This window comes from Chiloscyllium plagiosum, unplaced genomic scaffold (assembly GCF_037043375.1).
Source record: "Chiloscyllium plagiosum isolate Xiang-an unplaced genomic scaffold, Cpla_swu_hap1 HiC_scaffold_39, whole genome shotgun sequence".
Taxonomy (NCBI): Eukaryota; Metazoa; Chordata; class Chondrichthyes; order Orectolobiformes; family Hemiscylliidae; genus Chiloscyllium; species Chiloscyllium plagiosum.
The window spans coordinates 104,805,106-104,826,875 of record NW_028270177.1 but is presented as its reverse complement, the minus strand read 5'-3'; positions in this window follow the sequence as shown (position 1 = coordinate 104,826,875).

The following is a 21,770-nucleotide window of genomic DNA, read 5'->3' as shown; positions in this document are numbered from 1 at the left end:
AATGCAGGGTTTGGAGACGTTGGTCGCGGTGGAGCTTTGTGTACAGGGAGTGGATGTCCAATCCAATCCCCACGACTGTTCTCCTCATGCAGCATGTTAATGCTCAACTCTGTTCTCCGAAAAACTGCCTGTCACCCCGAGTAAAGGACTGTGACCTCGGACCCAATCTGTTCTCATAGCAACAGCCTGAAAACTATCTCACTCTCTTCTCCCAACAATGACCTGTGTCTCAATCACACTCATGTACCGTAGCAACGGCTTGTGACGTCATCTGAATTCTATTTTTCCAGTCACTGTCACTGACCTCATTCCGGCGGTGTTCTCCAAGCAACTGTCTCTGACCCAATCCCTGAACTGTTCCTGAGTAACGGACTGTAAATACTTCCCGGGTCTGTTCGACTAGCACCTGCCTGTGACCCCCATGCCCCCAGTGTACATGTAGAGACTGCCTGTGACCAAATTCAAACTCTGCTCGCTTAGTAACGGTCTGTGACCCCTTCCTCACTCTGTTCTCCCAGCACCTTCTGCGAAGCTATCTTAACTCTGGTGACCTCGCATTATCCTTTGACCCGCACCCCCAATCCATTTTCTTAGCAACTGCTTGTGACCCAATACCCAGTCTGCTACTTAGTAACGCTGTGTGAAACCATCCCAAATCTGTTCTCCAAGCAATTGCCTTTTAACCGTTCCCGATATGTTCTTCAAACAAGTGCCTATAACCCCCACCTTCATTCTATTGTCTTAGCAACAGCCTTTGAGACCATCCCCGACTGTTATCCTTCCAACTGCGAGTGACCCCCATCCCCACTCTGTTATTATAGAAACGACCTGCGAACCTATCTCCTCCCTGTATCCTGAACATCAACCTGTAAACACGGGCCCTCGCTGTTCTCTAAACAACAGCCAGGTAACCCATCCCCGCACTGTTCAACTACCAACGACTTTTGGCACATTCCCCAATCTGTTCTCCAGGAAACTGTCTGTGACCAGTCCCTGAACTGTTCCCTAGCAATGCCATGTGAAACGATCCACGCTATGTTCTCCTATCAACTGCCCCTGGCCCCGCAGTTTCCCTTGTCCTGGCAACGAATGTCAACACATCAACACTGTGTTCCCCTCGTAACGGCATGTGAACGTATCCCTGCAATGTTCCCCTCGCAACGACCTGTGAACAGATCCTCTGTCCTGCTAGCAACTGCCTGTGACCCCATCCCCACTCTCTTCCCCTCGCAACGGCCTGTGAACGCATCCCCGGTCTTTCTTCAGAAACTGCCTTGGAAACTGATCCCGTACCAGCAGGATGTGAACCCATCCTCACTATGTTCCCCTAACGACAGCCGATAGCCCAATCTCCTAGCTGCTCTCCTCGCAAATGCCAGTCACCCCATCCACACTGTGTTCTCCTAGTATTGACCTCTGAACCCATCCTCAATCTGTTCTCCCCGCCACCCCCTGCGAAAGTAACACCACTCTGCTGCCTGTGCAATAGCGTTAGGACCGATTCCCAGTCTTTTTCCTGAGTAGCAGCCTGTGGCGCAATCCCCACACTCTCCCGAGCAACAGGGTGTGAAACCATCCCCACGCTGTTCTCCAATCAACTGTTTGCGAGTCCATTCCGGTCTGATTCCCGTACAACAGTCTGTGAACCCATCCACAGTCTCTTCACGAGCAATGGCATGCGAACTGTACCTCTCTCCGCTCTTAGGTATACAAACTGTAACCGTATCCCCATTCGTAGATCGAGCAACTGCCTGTGACTGCATCCCCTGCCTTTTTCCAAAGTGACTACTTGTGAACTCAACTCACACTGTTCTAGCAACTACCTGAGATCACACTTCGCTGTGTTCTCCATCATTGGCCAATGAACCCATCAACTCTCTTTTTTGCTAGCAACTGTGTGTAGCATGATATATGCCAGAGGTGGGGAACTATTATGTTAGTTTTAATCTAATAAGGCCGCATCCAAGAAACTTCAATTAAGTATTCTTCAAAATTAACATTTATTTAATTGTGGCCGTCAGTCTGTAAGGATTAGCTCGTTGAATTTTCTTTTACTCTTTGGTATTTTAAGTACATTCATTTTAAGATTAAAATAAAAATAACAAAGGACAAAAAAATTAATAAAAAATAGAAGATTTGTTCTGCAAAATATGGATTCATTCAAAAGGCCACAAACAATGGCCTAGAAGGTCGCATGCCCCCAACCGTGACCTATGCTATTTTGTCCAAGAAACTGCCAGTGACCCCATCCCCGCCGTTTTCACAAAGCAGCAGCCTGTGAAGCCATCCCCAATCTGTTCTCTTGCAATGGCCTTTTAACTATCCTCATTCTGTTCCTGACACCTGCCTGTGACGCGATCCTCTCTCTATTCTCCTAGCAACAGTCTGTGTACCCATGCCCAATCTGTTCTGGCACCAACGGCCTGAAACCCCAGCCGTCTTTCCTCGGCCAGCAATGGCCTGTGAATCCAACCCCTCTCAGTTCTCCTAACAATGAAGGGTTACCCGATCCTCGCCTGTTCCCTAGCAATGGTGTCTAACCGCTTCTGCAAAATTATTATCCTCGGAATGGTCTCTGGACACATACCCACGCTTTTGTCCGAGCAACAGTTGTGACCCCATCCCAACTCCAATGAACTCGCGACGGCTTGTGGCACCATTCCATCTGTGTTCCCTCTCCATACACAATGAAGACATTGTTGTCCCATTTCCTGGCAATAATATTTAACCACGTCCGTTATCTCTTCTCTCAGCAACGTTCGCCATACACGTTCCCAAGCTTTTCTCCTTGCAACAACCTGAAACCTCATCCACTACCTGTTCACCGAGCTACAGACTGTGACCCAACTGCCACTCTGTTGTCCTAGCAACTGCCTATGAGTCCATTCCACTCTGTTGTCTAGCAACTTCCTGCGAACCCAAACACCCGGTGTTCACCTAAACAACTGTCGATGACCCAGTCCATTTCTCTGTCCTGCTAGCAGCTGCCTGTGACCCCATTCCCACCCATTTTCGCCAAGCAACTGCCTGTGAAACCATTCACATTGTGTTCTCCTCGTAACGGCCAGTGAACTCGTCCTAACAATTTTCTTCCCAGTGACGGTGTGTGAGCACATCCACACAATGTTCCCCTAAAAGCCCGCCCCAACTCTGTTCTCCTAGCAACTGTCGGTGAGCCCATTCCTACTCTGTTCTCCTTGCAACATCCTGTGATAACATCCACGCTGTTTTCTCCTCTCAAACGCCTGAGAGCCCATCTCCTTTCTGTTCCCCGAAAAAAAACGTCCTATTAACCCAGCCTGACCCACTTCTCCAAGAAACGGCTGGCAAGCCCATCCCTGCTCTATCCCATAACAACGCCCCGTGAAATCTTTCCCACTCTGTCCTCCTCGCAACTGCCTTTGAACCCATCCCTTCCCTTTACCCTGGGAAACTGCCTCTGAACCCTTTTGTACTATGTTCCCCTAATAACGGTCAGGAAACATATTCCCACTCTCTTCTCCCAGCAACAGCCTGTGAACCTGTCCTTATGTGTTCTCCAGCAACGGCCTTTGAACCCAACCCCACTCTGTTCCCCTGGCAACAGTCTGTGATCGCATGCTCAGACTATCTTCCAAGCAACAGCCTGTGGTCCCATCCTTAATCTGTTCTCCAAGCAACTTCTTGTGAACCCATTCCCACTGGGATTCCCTACCAACTGCCTGTGACCCACTCCCTGGTCTGAACCCGAGCAGTGGCCTGTGATTCCATCCCAACTCTGTTCTCGGAGCAACTGACCGTAATCCACTTCCACACTCTTTTTCAAGCAAAAGCCTGTGAACCCATGGCTAGTGTGATGTCCTAGCAATGGCCGATAAACCATGCCCCAAACTGTTCTCCCAGAAAAGGCCTGTGAAACTGACCTCACTCCTCGAATCTGGCTGTGACCATATTCCCACACTGTTGTCCTTGCAAGGGCTTATAAACAACATCCCCGCTGTGTTCCACGAACGACGGTCTAAGACTGAATTCCCACTGTGAGAACTGCCAATCACCGCATTTGTGCTGTTTTTCCAGAAACTGCTTTTGACCCAATCCCTGCTCAGTTCCACGGCAACGGCCTGTGAAACCATTCCCACTTTGTTCTCCGAGCAACTGCCAGTGAACACAGTCACACTCTGACCCCGTGCCAATTCAGTTCTCTGAGCAAATGTCTATGGTCCCTTTCACGCGGTGTTCTCCGAGCAACAGCCTGTGACCCATCTCTTCTATTTGCTCATATCAACAGTCAAGGAACCCATTCCCTCTCTGTTTGCTTAGCAACGGACTGTGGACTCCATTGAGGTCTGTTACCCGAACAACGGACTGTGTCTCAATCCCCACACCGTTCCCCAGGATGTTATCTGTGATCGATTCCCCCGTGTTCCCCTAGCAACGTCCTGTGAACTTATCACAACACTGTTCCACTATCAATTACCGGTGATTCCACCCCACTCCCCTCTGATTGCAATGGCCTGAAATCGCATTCCAGTTTTGCTCACCTAGGAAGTGCCTGTGACCTCATCCCCGCTGCTTTGCGATAGCAACAACCTGAGAACCCTTCCCAGACCTGTTCCCTAGCGACTGCCTGAGAACCCATCCTCAAACTGTTACCAACAGAACAGCCTGTGGTGCATTCCCCGTTCTGTTAGCAATGGCCTTTGAAACATTCCCTACACTTTTCTCCAAACAAATGCCTGTGATCCCCATTATCTCTCATTTCCCCCAGCAGCTGTCTGTGAACACAACCCCACTGTGTTGCCCGAGAAATGGCCTGTGGACCGATCCTAATTCTGTTCCCCCTGCAACCACGGGTAACACTATCTCCACATTTTACCCCTAACAACCATGTATTAATCTTCGAGGAGAAAGTGAGGTCTGCAGATGCTGGAGATCAAAGTTGAAACTTTATTGCTGGAACAGCACAGCAGGTCAGGCAGCATCCAGGGAACAGGAGATTCGACGTTTCGGGCACAGGCCCTTCTTCAGGAATGAGCAGAGAGTGTTCAGCAGGAGAAGATAAAAGGTAGGGAGGAGGGACTTGGAGGAGGGGAGTTGGAAATGTGATAGGTGGAAAGAGGTCAAGGTGAGGGTGATAGGTCGGAGTAGGGTGGAGGCGGAGAGATCAAGAAGAAGACTGCAGGTCAGGAAGGCGGTGCCGGGCTGGAAGGATCCGGCTGAGACAAGGTGGGGGGAGGGGGGATGAAGAAACTGGTGAAGTCCAAGTTCATCCCCTGCGGTTGGAGGGTTCCCAGTCGGAAGATAAGACGCTCCTCCTCCGACCGTCGGGTTGTTGTGGTTTGGCGGTGGATGAGTCCAATGACCTGCATATCCTCGGTGGAGTGGGAGGGGGAGTTGAAATGCTGTGCCACAGGTTGGTTGGGTTGGTTCGTCCGGGTGGCCCAGAGGTGCTCCCTGAATCGCTCCGCAAGTAGGCGGCCTGTCTCCCCAATATAGAGGAGGCCACACCGGCTGCAGCGGATGCAGTAGATGATGTGGGTGGAGGTGCAGGTGAATCTGTGGCGGATATGGAAGTTTCCCTTGGGGCCTTGGAGAGAAGTGAGGGGGGAGGTGTGGGCGCAAGTGTTGCACCTCCTGCGGTTGCAAGGGAAGGTGCCGGGAGTGGTGGTTGGGTCGGTGGGGGGTGTGGATCTGACAAGGGAGTCCACCGCCAAACCACAACAACCCGACGGTCGGAGGAGGAGCGTCTTATCTTCCGACTGGGAACCCTCCAACCGCAGGGGATGAACTTGGACTTCACCAGTTTCTTCATCCCCCCTCCCCCCACCTTGTCTCAGCCGGATCCTTCCAGCCCGGCACCGCCTTCCTGACCTGCAGTCTTCTTCTTGACCTCTCCGCCTCCACCCTACTCCGACCTATCACCCTCACCTTGACCTCTTTCCACCTATCACATTTCCAACTCCCCTCCTCCAAGTCCCTCCTCCCTACCTTTTATCTTCTCCTGCTGAACACTCTCTGCTCATTCCTGAAGAAGGGCCTGTGCCCGAAACGTCGAATCTCCTGTTCCCTGGATGCTGCCTGACCTGCTGTGCTGTTCCAGCAATAAAGTTTCAACCACGTATTAATCCATTATGATAATCCTTCCTTCGTAACGATATGTAAGGCCCCCAGCACTCTGTTCTCCGAGTAACCGCCAGTGACCTCCTCCCTGCTGTATTCTCTAAACATGTACCTGTGCCCCAAACCCCGCTCGGTCTCTTAGCAAATGCCTTGCAATCATCTTTACTCTGTTCTCTATGCAACTGCTGCTGAAACCATTTCCACTGTATTCCCCTGTCAACAGCCTGTGACCCCATTCCCACTTTATCCTTCATGAAACTGCCTGTAAACCCATCATTTCCCTTTTCCCTGGGCATCTGATTGAGAACTCATGAAACATCGGATGCCCTACCTACTCTCTGAGACCAAATCCCCACTCTGTTCCCGTCTACTGGCCTGTGAGTCCATCCCTACCCTGTTCTCTGAGCAACTGCCTGTGAACCCATCCGCTTACTGTTTCGTTCGCAACTGCCTTTGAACCCATGCCTTGTCTTGTGCCCTCGCAATGGCCTATGAAACCATGCCGCCGAATGCTCTCCAAGCAATGGCCTGTGAACTTGACCCCAATCAGTTTTCCTAGGACCTGCCCGTCACCCCCATCCCCAAGCTTTGTCCTTGCAATGACCTGAGAACCCATCAAATTTCTGTGTCCCGACAATGTCCTGTGAACCCAGCCAACACTGTTCTCCAACGAACGGCTGGAAACCCCATCCACGGTCTGTTCCATAACGGCGCCCTATGAAATCGTCCCCACTCTGTTGTCGCCGGAAACAGCCTGTGAACCCATCCTGCTCTGTTCTTGAGTAACGGTCTATGTACCCAACTTCACTGTTTTCTTCGAGCAACAACCTGTGAACGCATCATCAGTCTGTCCTGCAAGCAACAGCCTTTGGCCCCATCGCCACTGTGATCCCCTAGTAATTGCCTGTGACCCCATAAAGCTGTTTTCCTAATGCAACAGCATGTGAACTCTTCCCAACTCTCTTCCCCTTGCAGCCGCCTGTGAATGCATCTCGGCTGTGTTCCCGAGCAACAGCCAGTGAAGCAATCTTCACACTGTTACCCACGTGCAGCCTATAGGCCGGTCCCCAATTGTTCTCCTGTCCAGTGCCTGTAACCCCATCTGTTCTCCTCACTCTGCTCTCCTCGTAAGCCCCTTTGAACTTATGCCAAAATTGCTCCCCAAGTAATCGCCATTTGACACATTCTAAGTTTGTTTACCCTAGCAACAGCCTGTGACACATCCCCACTCTGTTCTCCCCGCAACTGCCTGTGCTCCCTTGCCTGATTCCCTAGCAATGGACTCTGAATCCAAGCACAATCTTTTCCCATAGCAATAGCCAGTGAACCCAACTCTACACTGTTCACAAATCACCGACCTGTAAGCCCATAAATTCTTGTTGTCCTAGAAATTCCCTGTGAACTCATCCCACTCTGCCGTCCTCGAAACGACTTGTATTCCTGTCCCTCTCTGCTCAACTAGCAATGGCCTGTGAACAACATCCCCGCTGTGCACCTCGAACAATGACATGTGACTCAATCCCCACTCTGTTTCGCTAGCAACTGCCTGTAACCTTATTCCAGCTGTTTGTTTTTATTTTAGAAATTGTCTGTGACCCAATCCATACTCTGTTCACCGGCAAGGCCTTTGAACACTTCCCCTTTCTGTTGCCAATGCAACGTCCTGTGAACCCAGACCACGCTGTGCTCCAAGGAATGGCCGGAAATCCTATCCACACTCTGTTCCCCTCACAGCAGCATTTGACAAATCCATGCACTCTTCCCTAACAACGCTCCCTGAAATTATCCCACTCTGCACTGCTCGCAATTGCCTATAAACCCCTTTCTTCACTTTTCCCTTGGCAAACGCCTGTGAACCCATCCACACTATCTACCCCTAATTATGGCCTGTAAAACTATCCTCACTCTGTTGTCTTAGCAACGGCCTGTGAATCCAACACAACTCTCTTCCACGAGCAACAACCTGTGTACCCATCCTGAGTTACTACAGGAACAGAGAGTGAATAATTTCACAGGTCGTTGCTCGGCCAACAGAGTGGGTTTGGTTTCACATGCGGTGGCCGAAGGCCCACTCTGTTGTCTTAGCAACTGCCAGTGACCCCATCACCACTTCGATCCACTGGCAAATGCCTGTGTCCCCATACCCGCTGTTTTCCGAACGCAACTGTATGCGAACTGTTCCCCACTTTCATCCCCCCACTACTGCCTGTGGACCAATAGCAACAGACCTCTTGCCTAGCAACAGACTGTGAAGCCATCCTTACTCTGTTATTCACCGGAAGCCTATGGCCCAATCCACAATCTGTTCGCCTGGCAACCACCTGTGATGCCATCTGCATTGTGTTCTCCTCGTAACGCTCTGTGAGCTCATCCTCACTCTGTTTTCCCACCAACCCCCCCGAACGTATGCAAACTTTGATCCCCTAGCAACAGCCTGTGGACCAATTCTCAGTCTGTTTTCCAAGTAACAGCCTACGACCCCATCCCCACGCTGTTCTCCGAGTAACTTACTGTAAGCCAATTTCTACTCGGGTGCCCTAGCAATGGACTATGAACCCAATCACTGTCTATCCACAAAGCAATGGCCACTGCACCCGAACCCACACTTATCATAAACCAACTATTTGCAGCCCAATTCATACTCTGCTCCCTTGGAACAGCCTGTGAAACCAACCCCACTCTATTGTCCGAGCAACGAATTGTGCACCGATTCACTCTCTGTTCCCCTGCCATCGGCCTGTGAAGAACATCCCCTTGTGTTCATCGAACATTCAATCCCCACTCTGTCTCCCTAACAACTGCTGCTCAGTTTGCCGGCAACTGCATGTGAAACCATCCCCACTCTGTTCCCCGATCAATAGTCTGTGAAATCATCCCCAACCAGTTCTCATAGCAAACATCAGTGAAATCTTCCGCTCTCAGTCCTCCTTGCAACAGCTGTGGCCCAATCTCCACTCTGTTCTCCAAACAACTGCTTGTAAATCTATCCCCATTCTGATCCCCTGTGACCCCATTATCGCTCTTTTCCGAAAGCAACAGTCTGTGAACCCTTCCCTATTCTCATCCCTTCGCAACCGCCTGTGAACGATCCCCGCTCTGTTCCCCAGCAACAGCCTGTTAACCCATCCTTAATCTGTTACCCTAGCAACAGCCGATGACCCAATCCCCGATCTGTTCGCCTGGGAACACCCTGTGATGCCATCCACACTTGGTTCTCCTCGTACCATTCTCTGAATCTTTCCTTACTCTGTTCTCCAAATAAAACCCCTGTTTAACTATCCACACTCTGTTCACCGAGAAACAGCTTGTAGACCAATTCCCAATCTGTTCCACTAGCTATAACCTGTGACCGTCATCCACACTCTGTTCTTCTAGCAACTGCGTTTTTGAGCCCATTCGCACTCTTTTTCCTCGCAACAGGCTGTGGACGCATCCACAAGATGTTCACTCAGGAATTACCTGCAAACGTATCTCCACTCTGTTCTCACGTCAATGACTGTGACCCCATCGCCACTGTGTTATACTAGCAACTGCCTCTGACGCCCATTCCCGCTCTGTTGTCCGAGCAAAGACCTTTGAACACCTTCACCGCTCTGTTCCCTGAGCAACATCCGGTGAACACCATCCCTGCTGAGTTCCCCGAACAACGACCTGTGATTCAATTCCCACTCTGTTTACTGAATAACAGACTCAGACACGATCCCCATTCTGTTTTCCTGGCAACTACCTGGAACCCCATTCCCGCTAGGTTCTCCTCACAAGTGCCAGTGGCCCCACACCCGCTGTTTTCCGATAACAAAAGAATGGGAATACATCCCCTCACTGTTCCCTTTGCATGGGCTGTTCACACCATCCCCGCTCTGTTCTCTGAACAACGACCTTTGTTTCAATGCCCACACTGATTCACGAGCAACTGTCTGAGGTCGCATCACCCTGTGGTCCCCGAGCATCAGGCTGTGAAGTCATCACCACTCTGTCCCTCTCTCAACTGCCTGTGACCCGACCCCACTTTGTTCTGATCGCGACAACCTGTAATCCCTTCCCCGCTCTGTGCCTCTAACAAGGATCAATGACTGAATCGCCACTCTATTCTTTTGCCCTAGCAACCTCCTGTGATCCCATCCACACTGTGAAATCCTGGTCATGAACTTCGAAATCATGCTCACTGTGTTCTCCCTGTAACTCCCTGTAAAATTATTCCCACTCTGCTCACCTAACAACAGCCTGTCGACCCATTTCCAAACTGTATCCCTAGCGACGACCTGTGATCCAATCCTCACTCTGTTCTCCTTGTAACTGCCTGTGCCGTAATCACAGCTCTGTTCACTCGCAGTGGTCTGTAAATCCAACCATACTCTGCTCCCCTAGTAATGGCCTGTGTGATCATTCCCATTCTGTTCACCTAGCAACTCTTTGTGAACACTTGCCCAGTCTGTTCCACTAGCAATGCCCTTTTAACCCATCCCCAATCTTTTCGCCTGGCAACAGGCTTTGAACCCATCCCCACACTGTTCCACTAGCAATGGCCTGTGAACCCAACCAGACTCTGTTCTCCCATCAACGACCTGTAACCCCATCCCTGTTAATTGTCCTCGCAACGGTCCGTGAACCTGACATCACTCTGTTGTCCCAGCAACTGCCTGTGACAACATCCCCACTCGATTTCCAACAACAACCTTCGAACCCATTCCCTCTGGATTCCCGGAGCTAAAAACGACCTGTGACCACAACCAATGCTATTCTGCTCGCATCGGCCTGTAACCCTTTTCCTGCTTTGTGTCCATAGAAACGACTTGTGCCTCTGTCCCCACTATGTTGTCCGAGCAACCTCCAGTGAACACAACCTCTTTCTTTTATTCGAGCATCTGCCTGTGAACCCATCCCCATAATGTTACCTCAGCAACAAGCTGTGAACCCTGTCCCAGTCTGTAACCCGATTAACTGCCTGAGACCCCACCTTCTCTCATTTCCCCAGCACTTGCCTGTGAACCCACGCACACAGTATTCCCATAGCAACTCACTATGAATCCAACCTCATTAAATTTCCCCTTGCACCGGCCTGTGAAAATATGACCAATCTGATCCCCCCAGCAACAGACTGTCAACACATGTCCCATGCTGTTCCCCTTGCAATGGCATGTGAACCCATCCGACTGTGTTGCCATAGCAACAGCCTGCGAAACTAATCCCATTCTGTTTCCCAGCATAGCCTCAGAACCCAAACCAACTCTGTTCTCCCATCAACGACCCGTAAGCAGATCCCCACTCTGTGTTCTGACCAATGATGTGTGATCCTATCACGTCAAATGTTCTCCGATCAACGGCGTGGAACACCATTCCTGCTCTGTTCCCCTCTCAACGACCTGTGACTCAAACCGCCCCCCTCTGTTTTCCCAGCAACTGCCTGTGACGCCAACCCTTCTGTGTTCTCCGAGCAACTCCCTGTGACCCAATCCCCGCTTTTTCTTCCCAAGTAACGGCCTGTGAAACCATTCCCACTCTGTTCTCCTCGCAACTGCGTGTAACGCAATCTCCGCTCTGTTTCCGATAAATGGCCTGTCAAATCAACCCCATTCGGTTCCCCAAGCAGGTGCATATGAACCCGTCCTAACTCTTTTCTCCCAGCAACGGCCGGTGAGTAAATCCCCACACAGTTTCTCTAGCAGTGGGCTGAGACCACATCCCTGCTGTTTTCCGATAGCAACAGCCCGTGGTACCATCACAACTCTGCTCCCAAAGCAACCACCTGTGATCCCATCCACACTCTGTTACCTCGCAACTGCATGTGGCAACATTACCACTTTTCAAGTCTATCAACTGCCTGGGAACCCCACCCCATTTTGTTCTCACAACAACGACGTGCAACCCCATCCCCACTCTGTTGTCCGAGCAACGGCCTGTGATCCGATGTCCCCAATTATTCTCATAGCAACCGATCCTCACTTTGTCTTCCGAGCAACCGCCTCTGACTCCAACACCACTCTCTTTTCCTAGGAATGGCCTGTGAACCCGTATGCCCGACTGTTCTGAAAGCAACGGTTCTCCTAACAAAGGTCTGTGATCCGATCTCACGACTGTTCTCCGAGCAACAGTTTGTGAACACGTCTTTACTCTGTTCACCGAGCAACCGCCTGTGAATACAGCCCCACTGTGTTGTCCTAGGAATGGCCTATAAATCCCAACGCCCGAATGTTGTGAAAACAACAGACTGTGAACAATCCCCTCTATTTTCCCCCGTAACCGCCTGTGAACCCATGCTCACTATATTCCTCTGAAAGCGGCCTGTGAACCCATCCGCATTCTGTTCTTTGAGCAACGGCCTGTGAATCCATCCGCCTCACGTTTCGCCTCGCAACTGCCTGTCAACCCGTCCACACTGTGCTTCCCCGAGGAACGACCTTTGAACCCATCCTCACTGTGTTCTCCAGCAACGACTTGTAAACACATTCTCACTCTGTTCGCCGAGAATAGGCTTGGGACTTCATGGAGGTTCAGTTGTAAGCACTATTGCCTCACAGCGCCAGAGACCTGCATTCGATCCCTGCCTCGGGTGACTGCCTGTGTGGAGTTTGTATATTCTCTCGGTGTCTACGTTGGTTTCCTCCCACAAACCAAATATGTGCAGGGCAGGATGAATTTGCCATGTTAATTTTTCAATAGTGTTATGTGCTTTTGTCAGTGGTAAATATATGGTAGTTAATGGGTCTGTGTGGTTTACTGTTCGGAGGATTGGTGTGGACTTGGTGGACTGAAGGGCTGCTTCATTATTGTAGGGAGTCTCGTCTAATTTTATAAAACCTATTCACGATCTGTTATCCAAGGAACGTCCTGTGAACCCATCCACAATTTGTTTCCCGAGTGTGGGACATGAAACGATCCTCACGCTGACCTTCCAGCCATGGCCTGTAAATCCATCCTCACTCTGTTCCCCATGCAACCCCCTGTGAACTTATGCCCACTCTGTTATCCCAGAATCGAGCCATGAGCTCATATGCCCGATTCTTCTCATGACAATGGCCTGTGAACCCAGCCACTCTGTTTTCCCCTCGAATCTGCCTATGAAGGGATCCTCACTGTGTTACACTGGCAATCGCCTCTGAACATTTCCCCACTCATTTAGCTGATCAACGACCTGTAAACCGCATCCGACTCTGTTGTCAGAGGAACGATCTGTGAACCCAAGCCCCCTCTGCTGACCAATCAACTGCGAGTAACCCCATCCACGCTGTGTTCTCCGAGCAATGGTCTGCGACCCCACCTCCACTCTGTTCTCCCAACAAGTGGCTGTGAACCTATCCCCACTCTGTTCCCCAAGAAGCATCCTGTGGGACCATCCCCACATTTTTCCCCGACCGGCAGCCTGCATCATCATTTCCTCTCCATTCTCCTTGCAATTGCCTGTGAACCCATCACCATGGTAGGAAACAATGAGTTCATTCGATGGAAGGTCGATTGGGAGTTGGAGAGTGATTGAAGGAGAATGGCTTAGGGTGTGCAGGACCAGCGGTGAAATCAAATCCTGAGCTCAGGCCCCGGACCCCAACCTTCCCATGAGGACCAGGACTAGGGATTGAGTCTGTCTCATTCCAGTTCAGCTTCTTTAACATAAAAATAAACACCAATATCGTTCACTCTGCTGCTCGGCACTTTTAATTTGTTTTGCTAACAAGTTAAAGTAATTGATAAAGTGAGTGATGTTAAAAAATCTCAGTCGCCCCTGAATTGTGAGAAATTTTGAAATATGTCCGTGTAACATTCCACTCCCTTCCTCTTCCACCCCTGGAGATAGGTTGCAGAAACCCTCCATGACCCTCAGTCTGATACCATATTGGCAGGCTGCTTCATCGTTGAAAAATTGAAATAAAATGAGGAAGTCCGTGATGGACTAATCAATGCGTGAAATTGATTGATGGTTGTTTTTTGGTGAAGGGATATTTGAGCACATTCTTCAGTTGCTGTCGGAACTTAGTCTGTGTCATGGCATAAATTGCGGTGTTTGTGCAGCAACTGAGGAGCTGCAGCATGAAGCCTAATTCCTGCACAAAGTTATGTAGAAATACAGAGGTAACCAGTGTCCAATGCATTCCTCTCCACATAGAATACACCACTAACGTTGACCACAACAGAATGAAATTAGCTGAGACCAGAAAGAGTAAAGTGATGGATTTTTTTCGGTTACTCATTTCTGAATCAGTCTGAACATTCCCGTTGGTGTGAGCCCGGAGTTTCCTGCGGACTCTGCTGATCACTAAAATATGTCTGACGGTGATAGCATTGAGCAGCAGAATCAGGAGAAATGGGAGAGCCAGTGTTAGAATGTAGTGAAGGAACTCGATTGAAAGCCAAACACGAGAGACTTTAACACCGCTTGCGTCCAAACAAAACCAGGGGGAGTTCCGACCCACATACCAAGCTTCGAGCATAAAATACCAGAAAATGTTCTTTAAACAGCTCATCACAGTCACTGTTCCCAGAACCACAGCCGCCGTTTTCTCACTGCAATATTTGCTTTTCAGCTTCTGGCAACAAATGGCCACAAAACGATCAAATGTGAAAGTGACGGTGAACCAGACAGAACAGTCAGTGGCTGCATAAAGCAGGACGGCATGGATATTACACACGGGGATGGAAGCCAGGAAATAGAACTGTTCCCGATAAACAATGGGAATGTGTCTCATTATCAGGTCGAGAATAATGACCAGTGGATTACCCGATGCCATGGCCCTCAGGTAAAGTCTAACACATGGACCCAATCCACAATCTTTGCACAGCAGGACGTAGATCGTCACTATGTTAACTGTGAGGAAGGAAAACAAACACATTATCCACCAGCCTGGAAGCAAAGTGACCAGTTTGATTGAGAACCCAGTGAGATTTTCAAAGTAGCCATTTCATTCAGAAATTTATTCACATAACTGGAGCTGAAAAAACAAAAGGGACGGTTTGAATTACTGAGAAAAATGTGTCAAAAAACAAAGTTAACCTTCCGTGACCAAAAACAGAGAGACACATACATAAGAACACATTGTTTCATGTATTTTCCCAGACACAAGATCACTCGACAGCATGCAGCGGTCGCTTCTGCACAGTTCATGACAGGAAGGATGAAATATCTGCTGTCCTGAAGGATGCTCCTTGAAGATAAACAGAGGTTGGGAATTTCTGTTTTTCAGTCTAATGTGTGGTCTATCATCTGTCTTTGAGAAATGTGAACGTAGGGAAAACGTATTCACCACATTAACTACCTGAGGGGACATCAAAACATTGTCTTCTTCTGACTGGAACGGTATCTCTTCCCTCGGAGTCTTATCTTTTGTTCAATTAGCTAACGTCGGGCCGTTCACAAATACTGTCAGTAACAGAATCTTCCAGTGAATGTTGGGTACATAATGTTCAGGGGAATGTTGGCTGTGGAATGTTCTGCAGAATGTCAGTTGTAGAATGTTGGGGAGAGAATGTTCCGTGGAATGTCAGGTGTGGAGTGTTCCGGGGAATGCTGGTTACAGAATGTGATAGAGTCATAAAGATCCACATCACAAAAGCCCTTCTGCACATTAAGTTTGGTGAAACCGACTCAGCCTCATGGTGGGAATATCTCTCCAATCTTAACTCAACTGGCGTTTTGTAACAAAAAAAAACATTGTTGACACTATCTCAATCATTTGATGTAAAATCCCCTTTTACGATCATACAATTGTCATTCTTATTCATTGTCGTTTTCATTTTTGTACATAACACGCCCAGATATAAAATGTTCTGGGTATTCAGTTCCAAATATTGGTCACCTGCAGCCATGTCACTCTAAACCATAAATCATATAGATTTCCCTCATTCTATGCAGTGATTTCTTCAATCCATTTTAAGAATACACCGCATATTCAGATTGAGTGCCTTACATTCAGCTTTTGAACTCATTATTTCCTGCTCTAGTAGGGCCTTGTTTCCTCGTATTGATGGGTCAGGAAACAGCCTGACAGCGTCATACTCACAGAAGCAGACCTGAGCTGTCATATTTCAGAGAGCCTTATCACCTTCCCTGCTTATCCTGTCCCACTGGCAGGACACATGCACCAGTACTGAGGGCACCTTCGAATACAATCGAGAAAGAGACTACCCGGAATTTGCTCAACATTGATTCCAGAACCCGGGAAATCACATCGTAACAGGTCACACATGGTCAAGGAAATGCCCTGGTGATGGACATTTATTGCATTCCACGTCAACCCTTGGGGATAACTTAGTTCCCCTCGATGTTGAAAACACATCGGAGGAACCACTTTTAAAGGACATAGCAAATGGAATCTGAGCATTCGTGAGGTACTGTGGGTGAGAAGCAATTGTAGCGTCAATGATTTCATTCCATCATAAAGTCAGAAGTGACTGCTCACTGGTGGTTCCAAAATATACAGCAACATTCACAACTGCACATATATGGAAGCAAGCGATTCAGCTCATGAAATGTTTGAAACAGGAATAGAATGAGGCCATTCAGGCATGTGAGCCTATCCTTAGTAACTAAAGCATATCATTGAATCTCTCATATCTGTTACACAATTAATGAAAGCGAATATTCAGCCTTTCAGATCAGTTACACAGGAATAAAACGAGGTCCAGCTACTGAGCCAAAGCAGGAATAAATTAGTCTTTATCAATTTGACACAAATTAATGACCATAGTGATGCAGTGAGCACATATGGGTACTTAACGTTTTGCAATCGAAATCAACTATTTCAATAAATAGAAAAACGTAATAGCTGAAACGATCAATGATGCAAAGGTAGACTGGAAACGAAATTATCACGAGAAGGTAGAGAAAGAGTAAATTAATAATCTATGGGTAATTTGACAGATGGAAAAACACGTGCATAACCATTAACTTTTGACTGTTTCAGCAAGAGAAAAGACTCCACATTACATAAGAGAGGGATTAATGTACTTAGCGATGCAGTGTGTACTGGAGGGTTCACTCGAACGTTCAGACATCGAAAGTGTTGCCCTCTCACCCGGATGGTCTGCTCCCTGGTGTCCCCAGAGGCCCAATTACACTCATTACACACGGGATATTTTGAGCTGTTGTGGTAAGCAGTGGGTTTGTTATGACCTGTGTACCAGGGGGATAGCCTGTATCCGTGAGGCCATCCTTTCTTTCTAAGTGGAGACCTGAAGACAATAGAAATGGCTGTCAGTTCTGAAAATAAAAGGCTGTGTCTGCTGTCAGGACAGTGGGTATTCACCAACATGATGTAATCTGTATTAGCACACTGCAACATTTATGGAGTGAGAGAATGAGGGCACAATCACAGGATGAGAAGTAAAAGCATTGCCAGATCAACTGAAATGGTTAGTTCCATCACAGGCTCAATCTAACACAAGAAACCATTAACACAGACGAGATATCTGTTGAGCAAGGAGCGCTGTGTGATCAAGCTCTGCACAGTCCAACTAAGCAATCTGCCCAAAGTGAAACGTTGTGTAGACCACAGCAGTGCATTGATCTATTAATCCGATCTAGATAAATCTCCAGCGTGGGGAGCTATGCAGACCATACAACCGAGTCAAGCAGCAACCTGACATCGTCAAATTAATGGAATCAGACCTTTCCCAGGCACAACCATCACGCTGGATATGTCCTGCCCACTGGCAGCACAGAACGAGCAGAGGTGGCGGCACAGATGCAGCAACTCAAGACTGAGCTTTCCTGAGATAATGTAGACCATCAGTTGCAGCAGGATTCTTATCCAACACAACCTTTCATCATTCCACTACTATCCCCATAGCAGCTACTTCACTTCTCTCTTTATTTGCACGTGACCCTCTCCCCTCCTCCAGTCCTGAAGAACGATTATACTCGATAAGTTGACTTTTCCATCTCTCAATGTTACCTGCCTTTTTGTGTTATTCCAACCTCCTGTTACATAGGCAGACAGGAACCACCAACTATGGGTCGCCCAATAACCTCCTTGAATCTCTTCCCTGGGACGAGGAGGAGGAAATTCACGAACACATGAAGACAAGAGGCACTTCAGACAATGTACACTGTTACAAAGAAATACTAGGGTGTTATTGAAATTGCAACACGACAAACAAATGAAGCAGAGATTGAACAAACAGAGTGCACCATGTTGATCCTCATGGCTGCATTGATAAAGGTACATACTGTTACTTTAACGTGGGTTGCTAACGGTGAGGTGGGAGAATATATGATTTGTAAATAGTCTGAAGGAGACATATTCCATCTCCAAGAAGACAGACTAGTGTTCTTTTTTATGGAGTTCAGAAGATGGTAGGAATATTGAACGCTTTTTCGGTGTGGCTGCTAAAAGATTTGTGAACAACGTGACTTTGAGTTCAGCGTCACACAACAACTGGACATTATGGCGTTGTGAGTTCATTCAGAGTTTGGAGCTCTCTCTCACCCAACATGGGGATTGCAAAGAGCCACGTAACCTATCATCGGGTCATAGAATCCGACAGTAATGAAGTACAGTCTTTGGTCCAAACTGGTCCAAGCCAACTAAAAGTTTCCATCCACTCTAACTCTATTTCCCTGCTTTTGTCCAATGCACTTATAAACCTTTCCTGTCTTTGTATTTGTCCAAATGTGACAACACATTTTCGGTGGGGCGGGGAGGGGGAGGGGGGGGGGGGGGGGGGGAGGTGGTGAGCACGTCATTTTTCAAACTATCAGTGTTTTGTTTTGGAAGTAATGAGTGTTGGTCCTGAATTCAATCACCTTTTAGTCCTTTATAGCATGACGGAATAAACACTCACTTCTTTCACATCATCCTCATGGTACCATCTTACCAGGGATCAGTCTGGTCAAATGACTTTTGAAAGTCTCTCTGTAGCAAGGAGATCATTCCGTGTAAAGCAAAGACAATCTGTCCTTAACGTGGCAAGAACTGGCTTTACAATACTCTCCAACTGTCGGAAGATGTCTTCATTCCGATACATTAACCATTTTGCAATAGAAGACAACACACAATTTACTGTTCTGATTTGTTAATGCCCTGTATGAATTCTGTTAGTGGCACATGAGCAAATACACTCAACTTCTTTTTGCCAAGAGCGCTTTCCATCCTCTAAACTCAGAATAATTACAATATCACGTGAATGGCATGATTTGACAAATCATTTATTTGTCTTTCCAACACCTGTGCTTCAAGTACAACCACACCAACTGCAACAATGCTATTGCCAGTGGATATGTTGGAGATGGTGGGGAGGCGATGGACTAGCTGTATTAATCTAGGGTCCCAGGTGAAGACCCAGGCTGTGGATTCGAATCCCACCACGGCAAAAACTGCAATTTGAATTTAACAAAATATCTGTAACAAAGAATCAAATGAAACGAAGAACCGACTATCGTTTGATAGATAATCCTACCTAGCACTCTAATGTCTTTCAGGAAGGAAATCGAACATATGCATCTGGTCAGTCTTAGATGTGAATCCAGATCCACAGCAATATGGTTGACTCTTAGTTGCCCTTTGAAAATGGCCATGACAACCGCTCAGTTACAACATTCACTACAAATTCTTAAATAAATGATTTTCTCCACACTCTGAAGCCCCTTCCAAGGATGCCTACATAGAATAGGTTCTCACCCTTTCACAACAAAGATCGTAGTGATTCTCTCGCTCACACAACAACCACAAGGTCTTCTCCTTTGAAAATTTGGCACCGCCGTCATGACACGTCCTATCTGTCCATCTTCCTTCCAAACAATCTTCTCCATCCACCCGTCTGACCTATCATCTTTGCGCCTCCTCTTTCTACCTTTCACACTTGCAGTTACCGTCCGCTCAGCACCACCCCATCCAATTTTGCTCTACGTCCCCTAGGCTCACAGCCTCATTCCGGCTAATGTGCGTTTTTCCCGAAACACTGACTTTCCTGCTCTTCAGATGCTACCTGACTTGCTGTGATTTTCAAGCACTACGCTCTGGATCATGATCTGCAGCATCTGCAGTCCTCACTTTCGCCTCGCTAATTTTAACCTGAAATTCAAGCTTCTTCCAAACATGCTGACCTTGAAAACGTTCTCCTCCTTTCCCTCCAAGGATCTCAGTGAGTTGCTCTCTCTCACTGCAGCACCCAGCTCTTCTCCTCTGCCAGTCGGCATCGGCCTCATGACCAGGCCTACCTGCCCATCTTCCATCTATCTATCCGCTCCAAATCCATTCTTACCTATTACCTTTGTCATCTCAGCCATCTAAGAAGTGCTCTTACAGTTACGTACTCCGCAGCCCCACGATCCGCCCATTCGTTTCCCCACACCCTCGGCTCACAGCCTCATTCCTGATAGTCATAAAGACATAGAGATTAACAGCATGGAAGCAGACCCTTCAGTCCAACCTGTCCATGCCGATCACACATCCCAACCCAATCTAGTCCCAACTGCCAGCACCTGGCCCATATCCCTCCAAACACTTCCTATACATTTACCCATCCAAATGCCTCATGAATGTTGCAATTGTGCCAGCCTCCACCACATCCTCTGGCAGCTCACTCCGTACACGTACCACTCTCTGTGTGAAAAAGTTGCCCCTTAGGTCACTTTTAGATCTTTCCCCTCTCACCGTAAACCTATGCCCTCTAGTCCTGGACTCCCCGACCCCAGGTAAAAGAATTTGTCTATTTACCCTATCCATGCCCCTCATAATTTTGTAAAACTCTGTGAGGTCACCCCTCAGCCTCCGACGTTCTAGGGACAACAGTTCAGCCTCTTCAACCTCTCCCTATTGCTCAAATCCTCCAACCCTAGCAACATTTTTGTAAATCTTTTCTGAAACCTTTCAACTTTCACAACATCTTTCCGATAGGAAAGAGACCACAATTGCACACAATATTCCAACAGTGGCCTAACCAATGTCCTGTACAGCTGCAACATGCCCGCCCAATTCCTGTACTCAATACACTGACCAAAAAAGGAAAGCATACCAAACGCCTTCTTCACTTTCCTATCTACCTGCGTCTCCACATTCAAAAAGCTATGAACCTGCACTCCAAGGTCTACTTAGGACCTTACCATTAAGTGTATAAATCCTGCTAAGATTTGCTTTCCCAAAATGCAGCACCTCGCATTTATCTGAATTAAACTTTATTTGCCTCTTCTCAAGCCATTGGCCCATCTGTTCCAGATCCTGTTGTAATCTGAGGTAACCCTCTTCGCTGTCAACTACACCTCCAATTTTGGTGTCATCTGCAAACTTTCTAACCGTACCTCTCATGCTCGCATCCAAATTATTTATGTAAATGTCAAAAAGTAGAGGACCCAGCACTGATTCTTGTGGCACTCCACTGGTCACAGGCTTGCCTGAAACGTCGACTCTCCTGATCCACGGATACTGCCTGACCTGCTCTGCTTTTCCAAAACCACGCTCACGACTCAAGGAAATAAAGTACGACTTATCGACTACTTACAACACACGGACTACAGTGTGTTAAAAAGGCAGCTCATCAACATCTCTCAGACATGATGAAATGGAATTAACTGCTGGCCCAGCATCCGTTACTGAATAAATGAAGAAGATCACACTTAATGAAGACACACAGAGTCAAAATGCACTTTCAGTAGGTACTTTGATGTAAACCCTACATGGGCATGATATTCGCGAACATTGAAACAAGAGAAAAATAAATAAGTTTAATCTCGTATTTTACTTCTA